Source organism: Zootoca vivipara, chromosome 16 (genome assembly GCF_965207765.1).
Source record: "Zootoca vivipara chromosome 16, rZooViv2.hap1.1, whole genome shotgun sequence".
Lineage (NCBI taxonomy): Eukaryota > Metazoa > Chordata > Lepidosauria > Squamata > Lacertidae > Zootoca > Zootoca vivipara.
The window spans coordinates 35,686,932-35,706,162 of record NC_142599.1 but is presented as its reverse complement, the minus strand read 5'-3'; the positions used below and the strand labels follow the sequence as shown (position 1 = coordinate 35,706,162).

At 46.1% G+C, this 19,231-nt stretch overlaps 2 long non-coding RNA genes across 2 annotated transcripts; one reads left to right on the top strand and one right to left on the bottom strand.

The window, feature by feature from the left end:
• Positions 1–2,282: 2,282 nt before the first annotated feature.
• Positions 2,283–8,520, top strand: LOC118077813 (uncharacterized). The gene is made up of 2 exons (XR_004691684.3): positions 2,283–2,672; positions 7,273–8,520. It is a non-coding gene; the product is annotated as an uncharacterized LOC118077813 (long non-coding RNA).
• Positions 8,521–14,697: 6,177 nt separating this feature from the next.
• Positions 14,698–18,165, bottom strand: LOC148683176 (uncharacterized). The gene is made up of 2 exons (XR_015947451.1): positions 18,055–18,165; positions 14,698–15,602 (listed from the first exon to the last, which is right to left on the bottom strand). It is a non-coding gene; the product is annotated as an uncharacterized LOC148683176 (long non-coding RNA).
• Between the last annotated feature and the right edge of the window lie 1,066 nt (positions 18,166–19,231).

Sequence of the window (19,231 nt, the reverse complement as noted above, 5' to 3'; positions counted from 1 at the left end):
CTATCAGGAGCGGACATAGACCACTGGTACCAAAATATATGGGAAACTGCCCTGCTAGGAAATTTAACCAACAAACTACCATGGGGACAAGCAAAGGAGGACACCTTCACCCCGGGTGGCACCCCTTTATCACATTTGTTGTTGTTGTTGTTGTTGTTTAGTCATGTCTGACTCTTCGTGACCCCATGGACCAGATCACGCCAGGCACTCCTGTCTTCCACTGCCTCCCGCAGTTTGGTCAGACTCATGTTGGTAGCTTCAAGAACACTGTCCAACCATCTCGTCCTCTGTCGTCCCCTTCTCCTTGTGCCCTCCATTTACCAACACCAGGGTCTTTCCCAGGGAGTCTTCTCTTCTCATGAGGTGACCATACATTCATGGCATAATAAGACAATGACCTATCTCCCACAACAGCATATGAATCAATATGGCTAATCTGACCCAACAACCCCATTCCACCCTCACACATACAAATAAACCATACTGCAACCAGCCGAACACAACCAACCAAGCTCTGGAACCTCCAACCTCTCACAAAGCCAATAAAAATAAATATATAAATACCACCACCCCTCTCTTTTGCCCCCAACCACATAATAACTATGACCGAATGTAAGCGAACTGTGAAAAAGACTCTATGAATTGAAAGTGGAGACACTATATGTACTTTCCAGTGTTTTGTTCCTAGTCCCTGCGTTAGAAGAAGACAGAATTGTGGTGGTAGTAGCTATGAAAGGAAAGTGGTGGTCTAGTTCAAGGATGGAGAACACCTGTGGCGCTCCATATGTTGTTGGACTACAGCCTTCTTCTTCTTTGGCGATAACTTGTATCCAAGTAAGATTGTCTTCCATAAAAACGTTTTTAACAATGGGTCCATAAGTGACTGTGGAGGCCAATTCTGGATCCACACGTCCTTCCACAGTGGGGACATTGGTTTCTGGGCGAGAGTTGATCACGGTGTGGATTTGCCAAGCATGCCTTCCTCTTAACACGTTTCTCCCTTGCGTCCTGTGTTCGAGTTTCATGACACCTTTAGTAAAGGCTCTTCTCCAACTGGAGCACTCACAGGCCAGTGTTTCCCAGTTGTCAGTGTTTATACTACATTTGCCTTGAGACAGTCTTTAAACCTCTTTTGTTGACCACCAGAATTACACTTTCCATTTTTAAGTTCGGAATAGAGTAGTTGCTTTGGAAGGCGATCATCAGGCATCCGCACAACATGACCAGTCCAATGAAGTTGATGTTGAAGAATCATTGCTCCAACACTGGTGATCTTTGCTTCTTCCAGTACACTGATATTAGTGTGTCTGTCTTCCCAAGTGAGGTGTAAAAAATTTTTGAGACACCGTTGATGGGAATCTTTCAAGGAGTTGGAGATGGCGTTTATAAGTGGTCCATGTTTCACAAGCATATAGTAAGACTGGTAGTACAATAGCTTTGTAAACAAGCATTTTGGTTTCCCTGCGAATGTCCTGGTCCTCAAACACTCTGCACTTCAATTGGGAGAAAGCCACACTCGCAGAGCTCAGGCGATGCTGGATTTCGGCATCAGTGTTGGCCCTTGTAGAAGGGTGACTGCCTAGGTAGGAGAAGTGATCAACATTTTCCAACGTTACACCACTGAGTTGGATTTGTGGCACAACCTACCACCATCCCAGCTAGCATGGTCAATGCTATGGTACAACTCCAACTTCTAGAAGACCACAGGTTCCACCCCTGTCATAAAGCCTTATGTCTCCACACACAAACACCCCCCCCCACACACAAATGTGGCTACGTGTTGGGGTTGACACAAAAAGGGTCCTAAGAAAAAGTGTGAGTCTAAGATGCCACTTAGTAGCCTTAGATCCAATAATAACCTCAGAATTGCAGTGTGCTGGAGATTAGACTGGCACAGACTGCCGCTATCCTTCAAAATCATTAGCAACAACCCTGCAGTTGATTTACATATAATAGAAAACAGCTTTCAGGTTCATAAGGCACTGATGTAGTGACTGCAAGGGATTAATTTAAAGTGTCTGGTGATCCTTGAAGATAAGTCTCCAAGACAGCTGTTTTCTCCTGTCCCCACCATGAAACAAGTTATAGAGAAGATGAATCACAGCCATTAGTTTATTAATCAGCTTTAGACAAACTGTGCCTTGGAGGGTTCTGGACAAACTTGAAGGAAATGTGAGCTGCACGTTCGAAGTCTGGGCTGGCTTTCAGCAAACAACAACAAAAATGTTCTGACACTTTCAAAGGTAGGCAAGTGAAATTAAAAGTTGCTTTTGGGAGTGAGGGAGCATCTCGGGAAGACGGCTGCTTCTGGCTTGTTGGAAAAGAAGCCTGGGAGTCTGGGAACAGGCTGTTTTCCAAGCCCAGGATTGCTGCAATCAGCATTGGTTTGGTGCTCCAATGTTCCCTCGATTCAATTAAAAGGAAGGAGAAGGGTGTAACAGCAATGTGTTGCCCTATATTAAAGCAAGGTGCTGAGAGACAACGCTCAATTGCTGTAATCAGGGAGGAGGAACAATTATAGCAATTTCAGAGAAGCGCGAGGCATGCGGGAAAATTGGAGCCACATGAGCAGAGGGTGTTCCCTACCCGCGAGGCTCCTGAGCAGATGGTATAAGAGCTCTTCCTCCTCCGCTCTCCTCCAGCCCAATCTGCTGAACCTTGTGAAGAATCAGGTAAGGTCTGTTCAAAGGCAAGGGGCTCAGATCTCTGTACAATATAGCAAATGAAACACCTATTGTAGGGTAGGAGTTTTGTTTTTGCTTAAAGTGCATGTTTGCTAAGAGGGAAAACCCCATGATATTAAGTGTGGCTTACTTGCAGGTAGCAGGGCAGCCTTAAGGTTTCATGTTAACCTTGTGGCTAGAAGCAGCAGGGCTTGAGGGATCAGCTAAGCCATAGTCCCACTGCTCATGGGGGTGGAAGATAGGAGGGGATGCCTCTTTGCTGTGCTAGTTCCCAGGCTGGTACAGAAAAGAGGTCTGGATGAGGCCCATTGCTATCACGCGATGGCAGCGGGGTCAGATTGAGATCCTGTGCCATCTTACCTCTAACTCTGAAAGCTGTGTTTCAGAAGGTTCCATGGGCTATTAGTGATGGAAATGCCACCGGCCATAGCTTCCACCTGCCTGTCATTTGGGCAGGAATCTTGGGGAAATTCCTTAGTGGTGGGTCTCCTGCACTGATGAAGGCTAACATAGCAATGCAGGGCTATGTATAGGGAAACCTAGATGTCATCCAAACAATCCTTCAGCTCACAGCAGAATTTTTTGTGGGGGTGGGGGATTATATCCAATGTGAGTCTTACTGGCAGAAGTCTCCTTGAAGTTAGGGAGGATGACCACCTTAGATTCATTAGTTTCAATTGGTCTACTCAGAGTAAAAGTAGCATTGGATGCTTACAACCGAGGAGAGGTGTGTGCTGTTATGCCTGGTGCCTGGCTTTCACACACAACAGGTTTTTTGTGTATTAAAAAAGGAGGAGGTCAAGTGGCTATTTAGATGCAGTAAAATGGGTGTGTAGAAACTTTGGAATGGACGTTTGAAAACTGGACAGCATATTCTCCTCCCTGCCCCTGACCGCCCCAATATTCTCTCAGCAGCTATGTGGCTTAGTGTTATGGGGTATTTATGGTTACATATTTTAAATTTTCTTTTATGTATGCAAAACTGGGGGTTGCAGGCTTAAAGCAACACGTCAGATTGATGTGGGGGTGGAGGGTGGCGTGGGGGTAGCTGAAACAGCCAAGGGATTTTCAAGGTAACAAAAATAACAAGATGACTGGTGAAGTGGAATATGCATAGTTCAGTGGTTCATGCTTTGCATGAACAAGGTCACAGCCTCTATCCCCGGCAATAATAATAATAATAATAATAATAATAATAATAATAATAATAATTTATATCCTGCCTATCTGGCTGGGTTTCCCCAGCCATTCTTGGCAGCTCCCAACAGTATTAAAAGCACAATAAAACATCAGACATTAAAAGCTTTCCTAAACAGGGCTGCCTTCAGATGTCTTCTTCTAAAAGTCAGATAGTTGTTTATTTCCTTGACATCTGATGGGAGGGTGTTCCACAGGGTGGGTGCCACTACCGAGAAGGCCCTCTGCCTGGTTCCCTGTAACCTCGCTTCTCACTGGGAGGGAACCACCAGAAGGCCCTCGGTGCTGGACCTCAGTGTACGGGCTGAACGATGGGGATGGAGATATACTGAAGGTATATCTCTGAGTAAGGTATATCTCTGAGAAAGACTGGGCGAAACTCCTTATCTGAAACCCTTAGAAACTGCTGCCAGGGTTAACAATACTGAGAAAGGTGGACCAATGGTCTGACTTGGAAGAAAGTAGCTACTGGAACTCACTGGAATTCAGTTCTGGCACTTCTCAGGTGGGTGCCATTGTCATTCAAAGAGAATGAGAGAGGTGCTCATGATGAGTTCCAGCACCTTTTTTTCTAGAAAAATAGCACTGCCATGTTCCATTTTTATGAGGATTCTTCAAATTCTTATCTGTGACTATAGGGAATATGGGGAGGATGTTAGTTTGGTTTCCATTTTAATCTCCACTTCCTGAGACAATACACAAACTGAAATGCAGCCATCCTTTGAAATTTGTTCTCCTCTGAATTTCCAATACAGCTTTCCAACCCCGTCCCAATGTCCAGTAAACTATGTAGATTAGGGAACTGTGTGCATTAAAAAAACCACATATTAGTACAAATAGCATCTTTGGAAAATAAATATTAGGCAAAAGTGAATATGAAAAGGTCCATATTAGAAAAAAATTGCATTAAAATTCTGATATATATATTTTGTAAGGACATGTATATATGATGCAGAAATATGAGGAACATGAGAATCTAAGAGAATCTGAAATATATAGATTCGTTTCTTCCTATCTGGGAATTGTGAGGAATAGTCATAGTAATGGTAGTAGTAATGGTAATAGTATTGGTTTATTTATTTATTTATTATTACGGTCGAGGACCAGCTCTTAAAAGTAAAATAAAAATAAAAATAAAATGGATCCCTTTGAAAGAACAGTTTCCAGGAGCGTAACGTATTTAAGACGCTTTGAACAACATTTAAAAGAAAATTGTTAATTATATAACTATGCTAAAAGTTTAACCCTTAAAATAGAAGCTGCAGAAAGGTGAGCCTAGCTCGCTCGGGGTACCATATTTTGGGAAAATTCAGACGGACTCGGGAGAAAGTCTGTGTCTGCATATTTGGGTACAGAATCTGGCGATCGCCCTGGTTATCTTCAGGTCTTTGCCTAGCAAGAGCAGGTTGTATAATTGCTTTTCTGGGAGGCTTGCTAACCTCTCCAGTATGGGATCCAGGATCTCCCTTCAAGCTTCTTCATAGAGGGGGCATCTGAAGAACAAGTGCTCTGGGCTTCCTATTTCCCCTAGAGGGCATACGAAGAGTCTTTGGGCGTATGGGATTTTTTTGTAAAGCCCCACCAGCACAGGCGTGGGCAATGCCACACTTCTGGCAAGTGTAAAAGCCCTTATTGCGTTTTTTGACAGGAGAAAGGAGAGGTAAGGTGCCGGGGCGGCTATGTATCTCTCAATTTCTCCAGTTCTATATTCAGGGCATCTTGAGCAGTCCTGTTGTCTTTCGATATCAATGAGTCGTTCTCTGACCATTGCTTTAGCTTGTCTTAGATCCAATCTTAGGAGGGCTTGGGGGGCAAGGCCCATATTCTGGAGAGAGTTCAGAACCGCTAGCTGCCAACCGGACTGGAACTGGTCGCATAGGATCAGTGGTGCAATCCCTTGGGGTTTCAAATTTAGAGCCAGCCATTTATAGATTGATGATAGGCAGATTAAAGCCTCCACTCTCGTCGTTCCCATTTCAAGTCTGACCCATGTGTTAGATGCGCGTCTGTGGACGTGTAGGAGGGCTCTGAGGAATTTGGATTGTACGCGCTCCAAGGGAGAGAAGGAGGAGGAGGACAGGCCTAGAAAGGCTCTATAAAGGAGCTGAGCCAACGTTTTGGCCTTAAATAGCTTAAGGGCTATTTAGTATTGGTATTAGTAGATGGTAATAGTAGTAACAGCAGCAGTAGTATTGGTATTAGTAGTAGTAATGGTAATAGTAGTAGCAGTAGTAGGAATAAGAATAAGAATAAGAAATAGTAGTGGTAAAATAGTAGTAATGACAGTAAAAATAGTAAGATGATGAAGATGACAATGAGGATACAGTTTTTCAGTCAAACTGTTTGTTATAATGATTAGTTCTCTTCTTCCTGGTGATGGACAAAATTAAGAAAGCCTCTGGTTAAAATTGCCACCCAACCTTATCTAGAAAGGAGAGAGCAGGGGTTGATTCTCTCACACCCAATATAAGAATCCTGAAAGTATCTCTTGTGTAGAAGAGACACTGAGGAAAGGCCATAGCTCAGTGGGGTAGAGCAGAGATGTCCAACAGGTCGATCGCAATCTACTGGTCGATCCCCAGGAGGTGTTAGTAGAGCACAGTCGATCGCGGGCTCCCTTTCCTTTGTGTTGGCAAACAGCATCCGGCCCCTGCCCCTTGCCCCACCATCCATTTGCGCATGATAGCTAGAGAAGACGCAGTTTCTGCTGTGAGGCTGATTGTTTCCTTAGCGATCTTTTGGTGAGCGACTTTTCCTCTTCCCCCCTTTATTAAAGTTCAACATTTTTGAATCCCCTCCCTAAAAAAAAGATCGCAGACTCTTGGGAGTTGGACGTCCCTGGGGTAGAGCATCATCTTTGCATGCAGAAAGTCCCAGGTTCAATCCCTGGGACACCTCCAGAGAAAACCCTATTTAGACCCTGGAGAGCAACTGCCAATCAGATACGCAGATACCGTACCAATGGGAAGCATGCGGGCAGGACCTGGATACAACACTCCACACATGTGATTCCTAGAAACTGGTATTCAGAGACATGCTTCCAAAACAGCTTTGGTGAAACATAGCCATCATAGCTAGAGGCCAATGCTTTAGGTCAGGCCTGTCCAACCAGTCGATTGTGATCTACCGGTCGATCACGGGCTGTCCCTGGTTGATCCTGGTCAAACTCCAGCGATCACCCGATCACCCCTCTGAAAGAAAGCTCAACAACTTAACAACTTTGGTTATCCTCCCCCAAAAAAGCTCAACAACTCTGGTCAATCCAATGGGTAGATCACTGCCAGTTTATTTATAGTGGGTGTAGATCGCAGTCTCTTGGAAGTTGGACACCCGTGCTTTAGGTTAATTGCTTCATTGTTTGTGATATGTGTCTTTCCCCGCTTCATTTTAGATTTGCCTCCCACCACAGAGTCATGGTTTTCCCTGGGGAGCTTTGTGGCTACAACGTCTCCTGCAGCACAAGCCTCCCCTCAACAACACTCCTATTGCAACCACCAGCTGTTGTGGCTGAAACAAAGCTGACGGACCTAGAGATCCTCATCCCGGAGCCCCCACCATGTGAAATCCCAGAATGTGGCTTCGATCCATGCCACTTGCCTCCGTGGTACTGCCACCTGCCTCCTGAGCCGCCCATCATATTTGCCACCTTCGCCACCTGCCTGCACGAAGCATAAGTGTGGCTTGCCGGCGGCCATCTTGCGATAGGCCCGTTTCAGGCAGGAGGTGCTGCAGACAGGAAGTGGGGGCTGCATTAGGAACGGGAGTCAGGAGCAATGCTCCACACGTTGAGGCCACACTTGTTATTGGCGCCTGTCCTTAAAGGTTCAGGATCGGTGGCTGTCATCCATTTTGTATATCCATGTAGTAGAAGTTTGAAAACAACAACAATAATAATCACAGGTGCTGTGAATTACAGTTTTAGCCCGAGTCTTTCTTTTTGCAGTGGGGCAATTCAGGTGACTATGTCCAGAACATTCCAGAAGACGCAGGTTGAGAGGTGGGAGGAGGTGGAGGAAGAGGTGGAAGAAGAGTTAGTAGGCCTAAAATAGCATCAAGGGAACCTTTGGTCCTCCAGACACTGTTGAGCATCATCAATAGTTGGGGGTGATTGGAGCTATTTGCTGGATCCTACATTCCCGTTCCTTGGCCTAAACCATACCTCAAGGGTGGTTGACCAGTGATCATCCAGATATGGCGAAACTACAACTCCAGTCAACCCCAGCCAGTATTGCCAGTGATCAATGGAATTGGAAACTGTAGTTCATTAGCCTCTCGAGGGCCACAGGCCCCCATCCCTGTCATAAGTCTGCCCCCAGTTAAAGCTTTCTTTATTGGCCATCAGATTGCTACCTAAACTGCTGGTACCAGAGGCACATTTCCCCCTCCCATTTAAATATCAGTTTTACATCATCCAGGTATTTCCTTTCCAAGTGTGTGTAAAAGGGGAGAACTAAATGTCGTTGGAGTTGCCCACCCAACTGTAATGGCAATGCCTCCTTGGAGAGTATTGTTGAGCCTCTGCGTCATTAGGCACCCCTAATGCAGATTTGTACATTCTTCGAGCCAGATACCTTTCTTCTTATGCTATGTAGAGTGCTGTGTACATAGAAGGTGAAATAAATAATATTATGAAACAAAAGCATCTGGTTCAATCAGAGGTATGTTGGAAGGAGAGAATACCAGCACAGAGGACTTTGTGGGCCACAGAGCACAAAACACAGTCTGGATATTAATACAGTGGTACCTCTACTTATGGATTTAATGCATTCCAAACGCACATTTGTAAGTCGAAAAAAATTGTAAGTCGAATCCCAGAGGAATGCATTGGGAGAAAAAAATTGTAAGTAGAAGCAACCCTATCTAAAAATTCATAAGTAGAAAAAATCCTATCTAAACCGCATCCAAGATGGCGGACGGAGCTCCATTCGTAAGTAGAAACATTTGTAAGTAGAGTTATTCGTAAGTAGAGGTACCACTGTAGTGTAAATGTCAACATTTTAATGAAGGTGGGGAGAACCAGCCATAACTTATGTCATGCAAAGAAACTGGCAAAGCCCATCTGATGACATCATTAAAGTCATTTGAAAATGTTCTGTGACATTGTTGCTTAGACAATAAAATGCACTGTACAAAAATATATGCAGTACTCACTCCATCTAATTAGATTCCACCCTGTGATTTAGAACACGGATGGGGAACCTGTGACCCTCCAGATGTTGTTGGACTCTAATTCCCATCAGTATGGCCAATGGTCAGGGATGATGGGATATGTAATCCAGCAATATCCAGAGAGCCGTAAGTTCCCCATACCTGTCCTAGTCCAATAATGTCCCAACCAATCAGGGATCATACATTAAAAGTACTCACAGAGGGCTGGAGAGCCCATGGCCATTCAGATGTTGTTGGATTCCCAGCTACCACCAGCCCCAGTCAGCATAAAGGTAAAGGTAAAGGGACCCCTGACCATTAGGTCCAGTCGTGACCAACTCTGGGGTTGTGCGCTCATCTCGAATTATTGGCCGAGGGAGCCGGCGTATAGCTTCCAGGTCATGTGGCCAGCATGACAAAGCCGCTTCTGGCAAACCAGAGCAGCACATGGAAATGTCGTTTACCTTCCCGCTGTAGCGGTTCCTATTTATCTACTTGCATTTTGAGGTGCTTTCGAACTGCTAGGTTGGCAGTCAGCATAGCCAATAGTAAAAAGTTATAGCTTGGTAACATCTGGAGTGCCACAGATTCCCCGTTCCTGGTGTAGATAATACTTCTCTAGATAGACAAATGAGCTAATTCTATATGTTGCAGACTCCAATTCCCATTATCCCCAGACAACATGGCCCAATGGTGGATGTTGTCCATTGGGATTGGTTGGGTGGAAATCAGGGAAAGCCAATGACAACTTATTCTAATTTTGTCTCTATCCTTCTCCCTGATGGGTTCTATAAAGGCAACATTGAGACCAAGGAGGAGGGGAAGGAAGCTAACAGTCTGGACTATCTCCTGGGCTGGTTATAAGTAAGTCGGCAAGAAGGTGGGTGAAGGCTAAAGGCAGACTGAGATTGGTAGGACAGTATCCCCACTTGCCCTAGTAGACCAGTTTCCACTGGTGTGGCCAATGGTCAGGGATCATGGGAGTCATAGTTCAAAATCTGGAGTTGCGGAAGTTCCTCATCTATGGCTTAAAAGGTAGCAAGGGAAATGTGATGGAAATCAAATACAAAGGAAACATACAATTAAATCCCACACCATCAATTATATGTGAGTACTAATGGGGTGCTATTGCAACTATTTCCCATAATCATTACATTCCCCACAAGCATGACATTTTAATGATGGTCTATTTCAAATTTTCAAATACCAGTCCATTACTTCCTCACACTGTCTACGGCCAGCAACAAAAAGTAAAAGTAAACAAAAACCACAGTTCATTTGCCAATAGACAAAGCTATATTTTACAGTTCAATCCTGCACATGTCTACACAGAAGTAAGTCATATTGTGTTGACTGGGAATCCTAAGAATCATGGCTCAAGGTCAACCAGAGAGCTTCATGACTGAGCATGACCAGGCACATGGGGAAATATTAAAATACAGAGCTGCCCTTGAACAAAGTGAAAGTGTGACTTGAAATCTGAAAGTTCCTCCTCAGTGGGATTTTAGGAAACACCTAAAGACTGGCTGCAAAAACCCAGTCATGTTTCTCAAAGAGGTTCCACGGGGCCCAATTCCCTTCATTAGGGGTGGGAAACCTGTGGAACCTCCAGTCATTGGATTCCAGCAACACCCCATCAGCTTCATCTGTCAGTGTGGCCCATTTACAGGTATATTGGGAGTAGAGTCCATAATCACTGGGAATTCCAGTTTCTCCCAAACCTGCCCTAGGAGAAAGATGTCTCACAGAAGTGGTACAGACCACTGAAATCCTCATGGATATATATTACTTTCATTATCAAAGACGGTACATCCCTGAATGCTTACAGTTGTGTGGCAATGTCCCACCCTCCCTGTGAGAACAGAGACACTCGACACATGTGATAGATTTAAATGGGCAACACATGTGATAGATTTAAATAGGTGAAAAGGCCACAACTTTATTGGTTATGGATGTTGAGCGGTATTGGCTGCTGCATTGGACCCTAACTGTCTATGTCCGACTCCAACCTGTGTGTTGGATGTCCAAGAAGAGTTAACCACCAGTAAGGAGCCCCAGTGATGTACACCAACCAAAACTCCTCCTGTGGTCACCGTTAGGGACGTGCCTTATGGCCCTAACCTCCCCAGGCTTCAGACCAGGCCCCGCCCCGGAATCCTGTAACGAAATACTCTTCCATTTGCAGGAGAGGTGATGGCGCTATCTACCCTCCTCAGTTCTAACGCAATTTCCAATGCCTAACCATCAAAACCAATAGTTGTGACGAATTGCTACGAGGTAGGCGAGAAAAACCCCTTGGCTGGCCCAAGTGGAAAAAGTCCTACCAGGCCCCCTGGCCAACCAAGGTGACCAACCGAAGTCCATAGCAAGGTCAAAGCTAGCCTAAAGGGAGGTTGGGCGGGTGAACTGATGCAGCTGGTGAGCAGGGAGAAAGGGAGTGTGTTCCTGCTTAAAGAAAGCTGGACACGCCCCCCGGCCGGCCGGATTGGTCGGCCCTCGAATGATGCGGGTGGGAACTTTTAAAAACAACCCCTAAAACAGCAATTTAACATGAATTTTATCTAATGAGACCATTGATCCATAAAATGAAAGCAATAAACAATGTACTGCAGTCACACAATCAATCAATCAGTAGCTGAACTGGGTTCCACACAGTCACACAAAAAGCCACGAAAATGCAAAATAAATAGCAAAGACATACAGACCTCAGCATAACACTCAAAACCGAAGTGTGGCACTCAAAACAGAAGTGTAACACTCAAAACAGAGCACGTTCGGCTTTTGAAAAAAGCTCACAAACCGGAACATTTACTTCCGGGTTTGCAGTGTTTGGGGTCTACGTTGTTTGAGTACCGTGGTGTTTGAGAACCAAGGTACCACTGTATGACAGAAACTCTCATAGCTTTAAGAAAAATGGTTTATTCACCTATTTACACCTTCAGTCTGCATGGTGTCCAGATCTTACAGCATGGTCATTTCAAGAGAGACTTGTCTCCCACTGCAGTGCTGCCATGGAGTCCAAGACATCTCTCCCAGTCAGCCATCAGCCACCCCACCCTTTTATCTTCCTCCCAGATCCCCTTGCTAAAAACTCTCCTTTCCTGCCACCTCACACCCAGTTACCCTGGCAACCTTCCAAACCCCCAGTCTCTGTTCACACCTCAGGCCAAGGGGAAGGAGTTTTCTTGCATTGCCAATGGCTCTCAATGGCCCTGTATTGTTTCTTAATGGCCAGGTCATTTTGCATAGGCTAGCCCAGGAATGCCTTGCAGCTGGTATTTCTCCTGTCACATCCCAAAACATTGAAATCCTACCACATATTAACTTCTAGGGCTTAGGTGGGTCCAGGGGCATCTTAGCCATAGAGGCTAGTGGAGCAGGGAACCACGGTGCCAGGTTCTGGAGGGCGCCAGGGAAGAGCCGGAGGCTGGACGTGGCACCTCCCAGCATCAGCTCACTGCCCTCATCCGCCTCCGCCATGCTGTGCCGCACTCAGAGCCTCCATCCCACCGGAGGAGCCACCCTCCAGCTGCTGCCCGTCCAGACATGCGTAGAAGTGACTTCCGGTGCTGCGCTGCTGCTGATCCCGCATTTTTCAGTGGGAGACTTGGCAGCTATGGGGTGGGGGGTTCCGGAGGGATCCTTGCACCACGGCGCCAGATAAGCTTAAGATGGCCCTGGGTGGGTCCTCCCAAATCTATTACAAAATAAACAAAAGCTATTCCAACAGAACATAGCAGAGCAAGGTTGGTGAGAAGGAGGGCCACTCAGCCAACTCTTCTGAGAAACCAGCTCCATCAGGCCCCTCCCTCTACCATCACCTAGCACCAGCTATTCAATGATGATGCAGCAGCAGAGGAAGCAGGAATGAAGAAGGAAACAAGCCACTCCAATAACTTATCTGAGAAAACAGCTCCACCAGATTCCTCCCGCTATCAGCTGTCGCTTGCAATTCCATCAGGCTTCAGCAGATGGAGCAGGGAGGGAGAGAAGGAAAGCCCAGTGCAGAGACACCATCAATATTATCACCTAGAGCAATTTAATAATCAGTTCCTTTTCCCAAGGAACTCTGGGGATCATAGCCACAGCCTCCATAATTCTTTGTGGAGGTTCTACACAGCCCTTGTGACTAGTAGGGATTCTTATCCACCATGAATTTGTCTAATCCTCTTTTAAAGCTGTCCGGATTTGCGACCGTTGCTGCCTCTTGTGGGAGCAAGTTGAACCAAGTTTTTCTCAGAGCAGGCATGTTGAAATTAATGGAGTCTTCTTCATAAATTTCAGTGGGTCTACTCTGATCCTTAGGAGGACCAGTTGAAGGAGCTGGGTATGTTTAGCGAGGAAAAGAGGAGAGTAAATATGGCTTCAAGTTACAAGAAAGGAGATTCCGACTAAATGTCAGGAAAAACTTTATGGCAGTAAGAGTTGTTCCAAAGTGGGGAAGACTCCCTTGAAAGGTAGTGGGCTTCCCTTCATTGGAGGTTTTAAAGCAGAGCTTCGATGGTCATCTGCCATAGATACTATAGTTGGGATTCCTACATTGCAGGGGGTTGAACTAGGTTACTTTTAGGGTTCCTTCCAACTCTACAATTCTATGACTAAAATGTAGTTTAATGCCACCCATAATTCGAAAAAATTCTGAGTGAAGAAGTACCTCCATTGGATGACCCTGAGTTCTAGCATTAAGAAAGAAGCAAGAAAAAACTGCCTATCTATTGTCTCCACACTGTGGCCTTTAACTCTGGTCATGTCTAATGCGTTTATTTTGGGTGTGCGCCGTAAGCAATCCTTGTTTCTCACCTGCCCTACTCCAAGTGATTCTACTCAAACTGTAGGCCCTTCAAAGGGGAAACTTGGCCCACTCAGAAATGCTGAGATTTAGGGCTCTGTCTGCATTTCCTCTTGTCCCAAGGCTAGAAAGCATAGAGTTGAGCTTTTCTCCACATGCCCCATGCTTTTGAGGCGTGGGCCCAAGTGATTCTGCCATTACCCCACCACTTTTCCCTATAAGACCCACACTTTAGCACTAAATTGGAACATACAGCCATCTGCGGAAAACCTGATTGATGTTTGTTTCGGTTCAGCACTAAATCGCTGGTTTTCCAGGGTGAAAGTGGTCGGGCAAATGAAAATGTGGAAGAGCCCCAAGTTGCCTAAGGGCAAGAGATGATATATCAGTTATGGGGATCCATCTCCAAAGGGCCAGTTTTTAGTCTGGTTAACCTTCTGGGGGCCACATGTCAGAAGTGTGCAGGACCGACCAGAGAGAAAAATGGGCAGAACAACAAATGTAAATTTTACATTTATATTTTAGATCCTTTTACACACACACACACACACACACACACACACACACACACACACACACACACACTGCACTCACTGTGCTCTCTATCCCCCATCCAGACCAGAAAGTAGTATTATCAGAATTCCATAGGACAAAACATGCAAGGAGATTGCAAATAGGAGCTGGTGAGGATGAGGTCTGGAAGGAAGTGTGGGACTTTTTGTTTCCCTAGAATGCATCTCAGAAAATGGGAAACGTAAAGGTGTATACATCTAAGTATCAGGTCACAGCGACAGATAACTAGGGATGGTTGATGGATAGACATTCAGTGAGGTCCTAAAAGGTTTTGGTTTTTTCCCCAAATAAGAAGCAAACACAGCATTTCTTTTTCTTTCAAATGCAGGCAGAGAAGCTTTAATGGAGTGCATGAAAACATTTGCCTGGTGAGCAAATGTCAAAGGGAACAAAAATATAATATTTTACTCTGAAAGCAAATGAATCCAAAGGCAGACATGGGTTTAACAGGACAGTTGAGGCATCCAAAAACTTGGCCGCCCTTCAGAATAGTTCAACATACAGAAAACCAAAGAAGGAAATATCGTTTCATGTCATTGCAATTTCCATCTGGATTACATTAAATCAAGGTCAAGAGGAAAAGTCAAAGCAGCAGATCTACAATCTAGCATAGAGCTGGACACAAGCACCAAGAATGCTGAGCAACCACAGATCCAGTTGTCGGTGTTGTGGATTGAGGGGGCTCAGCACTGATGGCACCCAGGCCCATCGTATCGCCATCAGCCATGAATCCATATTGCGATTTTTCAGGTACCATTTTTTAAGTATATCCTGTTCCTGTGACTTTAAGCTTAACAGGGAGAACCACACACCTTGGCAACGGACACTCGGCGGGAAGGTTGGCACAGACCCAATCGGCCGTATGAGCTTCCGCCGGAGCCTCCACCGCAGGCGGTGTATCCCCCCACTCGAACTGGCTCACAGGAGGCGGCGAGGACAGGTCCTGGGACGACCACAGTAAAGGGAGCCGGTTGGACGATGACTTCAGATGCTGGTAACTGATTGATGCAGCTAACACTGGCCCCAGAGGTTAGACCGAGGCTACTCGATGACACTCCGCCGCCGAAGGATGACAAGCCGCCGTGGGATGACAAGCCCCCACAAGGTGAACACAGTGAGCCCAGACCACCGACCGGGTAGCTGGTACAAGATGGGGCACAGGATGGGATGTAGCAGGGATTGCAAGACATCTTGGAGTGATGGAGCTGGGTCTGAAATGACAAGTTACAGGCAAGAGTTAGTGGAAGAAATCAGTTGAGGAAGGGGATGCTGAAGTCCACCCTAGAAGACTTTTGCAAAAATGAGGGATGTTGAAGCAGAGGGGAGAGACCATGTTGAAAGGGAAACTGCAGAGGCTAGTGTTTTGTGGAAGAGCTGGTACCTGCCTTTGTGGATGAGATGCCCTATATTAGGAGTGGCCGACATGGTGTCCTCTAGATGTTGTAGGCATGCAACTCCCACCAGCCCCAGCTAATGTCGCCAAAGTTTCAGAATGATCAGAGTTGAAGTCCACGATGTTTAGTGGACACTGCATTGGGTACCTCTGCTCTTGACTCTCACTAGGTATCTCTTTCAAAAGACACCTTACAAATGGCATAGAATGATGCAATACCTAAGGTATGCAGGGTGCAGGAAAGAAAAAAAAGGTGACCACTGCAAATAATCAAATAATAAAGAGGGACAGGCCATAGCTCAGTGGCAGAGCACCTTCCTTGCACAAAGGAGGTCACAAGTTCAATCCCTGGCATGTCCTGGTAGGGCTGGGAGAGACTCCTGCCTGAAAACCTGGAGAGCTACTCTCCATCCCTGTTCACAGCGCTGACCAAGATAGACCAAAAGCCTGAATCAGTTTAAGGCAGCTTCCTAATCACTAGAAAGAAAGAGCTGCTAATGGTGTGGGGGTGCCATTGTGGGGAAATTATAAAGGATATCCACCTGCCCTGTGTTGCAGTCAAGAAAGGAGTTTGGAGCAGAGGTTCAAAGTCCCTCTCAGCTGTATTAGTGCACCGAGTGGGTGGGTTTCCTCCACCTAAAATGTAGGTTTGGCTTCCTGAATTTTGAAACCAAGTAATACATGATAGCATCTTAAAGGGCTATTCAGTCCAGAGTCTAACATGATCTAACTGGTTCATTTGGATGCTCATGTATAGCAGGCCTGAACGTTAAAGCACATTATCTTAATAAAAGATAATGCGGGTTGCAGAAGGGCTGGAAAGAAGTCCTTTAAAGTTTGGGAGAGGGCAGGGCTGAGTCAGACCTGAGTCTTGGCAATGCATGTTCATTCTTTGATTGGCAGGAGGGCCCCTATTTAACCTCAGCGTCTTTCACTTTTGGTCACTTTTGCAAGCGTTTTTGAATCTCCCTATCTCCCTCCCACCCGCCGCGTGTTTCAAAGGTTAACCTGACATTGCTTTGCCTTTCATGGGGCAGCCTGTTGAAGGGGCCCAGTAGGAATTTTGCCATTTGGCTGATTGGCTGTTGCCATGTGGTTTTTGCCTACTGCTTAGCAAATTGTCACAACTTGTTAGGTTGGCAGTTAGGCTTTTGGTTAATGAATTTGGTTGGAGGAGTGGTGTGGCATCTACATGCCTACCCTCTTCCTAACGTTGCTCCACATAGAAGTATTCCGTTAAAGGAATCCTGGGGCTCTCGGCTCTAGTCCTTACATCCCTGCCATAGGTGGGGCTGGGGGACCATTACAGAGCACAAGCCTTGGGGAACATTCCTGGTCAAAAGGGGGGAAGGCCTGGGCACAGCTACCTCCTCTACCATGGGATGTTTATTTGACTTCCCTATACGCATGGGGAAGTCGGAGCTGGTCCTGTCCCAAGTGGACAGATGGTGATGGTCCTGTCCCAAGTAGGACAGATGGAAATGGTCCTGTCCCAAGTGGGGCAGATGGAAATTGGTCCTGTCCCAAAGAGGGGGACAGATGGTTTAACCAAAAGCCTAAGCCAACACTCAAATATAAATTGTATTTAAATAAAATTGTAGCCAAAATAATGCCAAAAACCCAAACCTAAAATATTGTGTCTGTTGTGAGTTATTTAGGGGGGAATTCTGTCAGCCTCGTCACACAAGTCCATCAACAGAATGCACATTTCTCAGGGCCTCCCCAAACCTGGAGTTTGCCATGGTGGATGTGTCAGATTATTGCACAGGAACATCAGAGGCTGCTTTCAATTGAGTTAGACCCATAGTCTATCTCAGAGTTTCTCAAACTTGGGCCTCCAGATGTTTTTGGACTGCAACTCCCATTATCCCTAGCCAGCAGGACTTGATGGGAACTGTTGTCCAAAATAGGGGTGCCCTATGTCCAGAATTTCCCAGACATAGCCAGTATTCAGACCTTGTAAACAGCATCTAGGCAATAATCATTTTTTTAAAAAAAAATAGCTCCAAAACTCAGGTTTTGTTTTGCTTTGTTTTTGAAAGAAAAGCTCAACAGCTTTGCCAAAAACAGCTCAACAACTTTTCTGCCTGGATTTTCACTTTTTAATATGGCAACCTTAGTCCAAAAGCAGATGGAAACTTGAGTTTCGGTACCCCTGGTCTATCTAGCTCAAGATTATCCACAGTGTGTGGCAGCGAATCTCAAAGCTTTTGGAAAGGGTGGCACAAAATAAAATTTAAAAAACACAAGCACAGTTAGATCAGACTTACCTAGTCGCTGAAGAGTCAGGAGGAGTTGAAAGGTGCTAGTGAAAGACTCCAAAGTTGTGATGGCTTTTATACTGTTGTGTGTGGATCAAACCTGCTGTATCGGATATCCTCCTTTTGCCCAAGGGAATATTTTAGCTAATTTGACACCAGTCACAAATGTCCACCCATGCCTTATGGCAGCTAATCTGATGAATATGTTTAAACCTGCAGTCCTCTTTCATTTGAGAAAATTACAGGCCTCAATGGGGCTATCTACTACTTCCTACGAAACTGGGTTGCCTCTTCCACCATGCATTTCTGGAGGTTAATGTCCCCAGTGCCCAGGTCCCTTGAGCAACATCTTACTATCCAGGGTCAACAATTTGTGGACAGGGATGCCAACTTGAATAAAATATTCTGGGGGGCAGGAAAGCCCCGCCACTCATAATTGATCACAAGACATCGTGCACACAACATTTGAATGGCAATGCCCATCAACTTTTGGGGGCCCAGCGCCCTCAAATATTTTATTGGGACCATATGCTTGTGGGACCATAGGGAGACTGAACTGAACACAGAAGGGGGGCTGATCAGGTAACTAAGATGGAAAGAAGCAATACTGAGAGCCAGTTTGGTTAGTTTGAGTGTTGGACAAGGCCCAGGGAAACCTGGGTTCAAATCCCCACTTGGTCATGAAGCTCACAGGGTGACTTTGGGCCAGTCACTGCCTTTCAGCCTAACCTACCTCACAGGGTTGTTGCGGAGATTAAATAATAAGGGTTCTGCACCTTGAGCTCCTTGCAGGGGCGTTGCTAGCTGCTTTGGCAGTGTCAAAGCAGAGGCACCCCCGGGGGTGGGGTGCTGCTCCGCATGGGCGTGATGCCCCTCGCTGGCCCGCCCCTCACCTCCGTCCCGGAAGGAAGGAAGGGAGAGCGTGCATTGGCTGAGCAAGCCCTGCAGCGCCTAGCGAGGTTTTCGCCGGGTGGCTGCCAGGACCAGCTTGCTCCCTCGGCCGACGTGCACTCTCCCTTCCTGCTGCAGTATGCGCTCTCCCTGGACGGATGCGAGGGGTGGGCCAGCGAGGGGTGTCATGCCACCCACAAGCATGATGCCACCTCACGTGTGTTTTGGGGCGGGGCGCATGTTTGGGGGGGCGGGATGGGCAGCTATGATGGCGCCCCTGGGATCATGCCGCTCG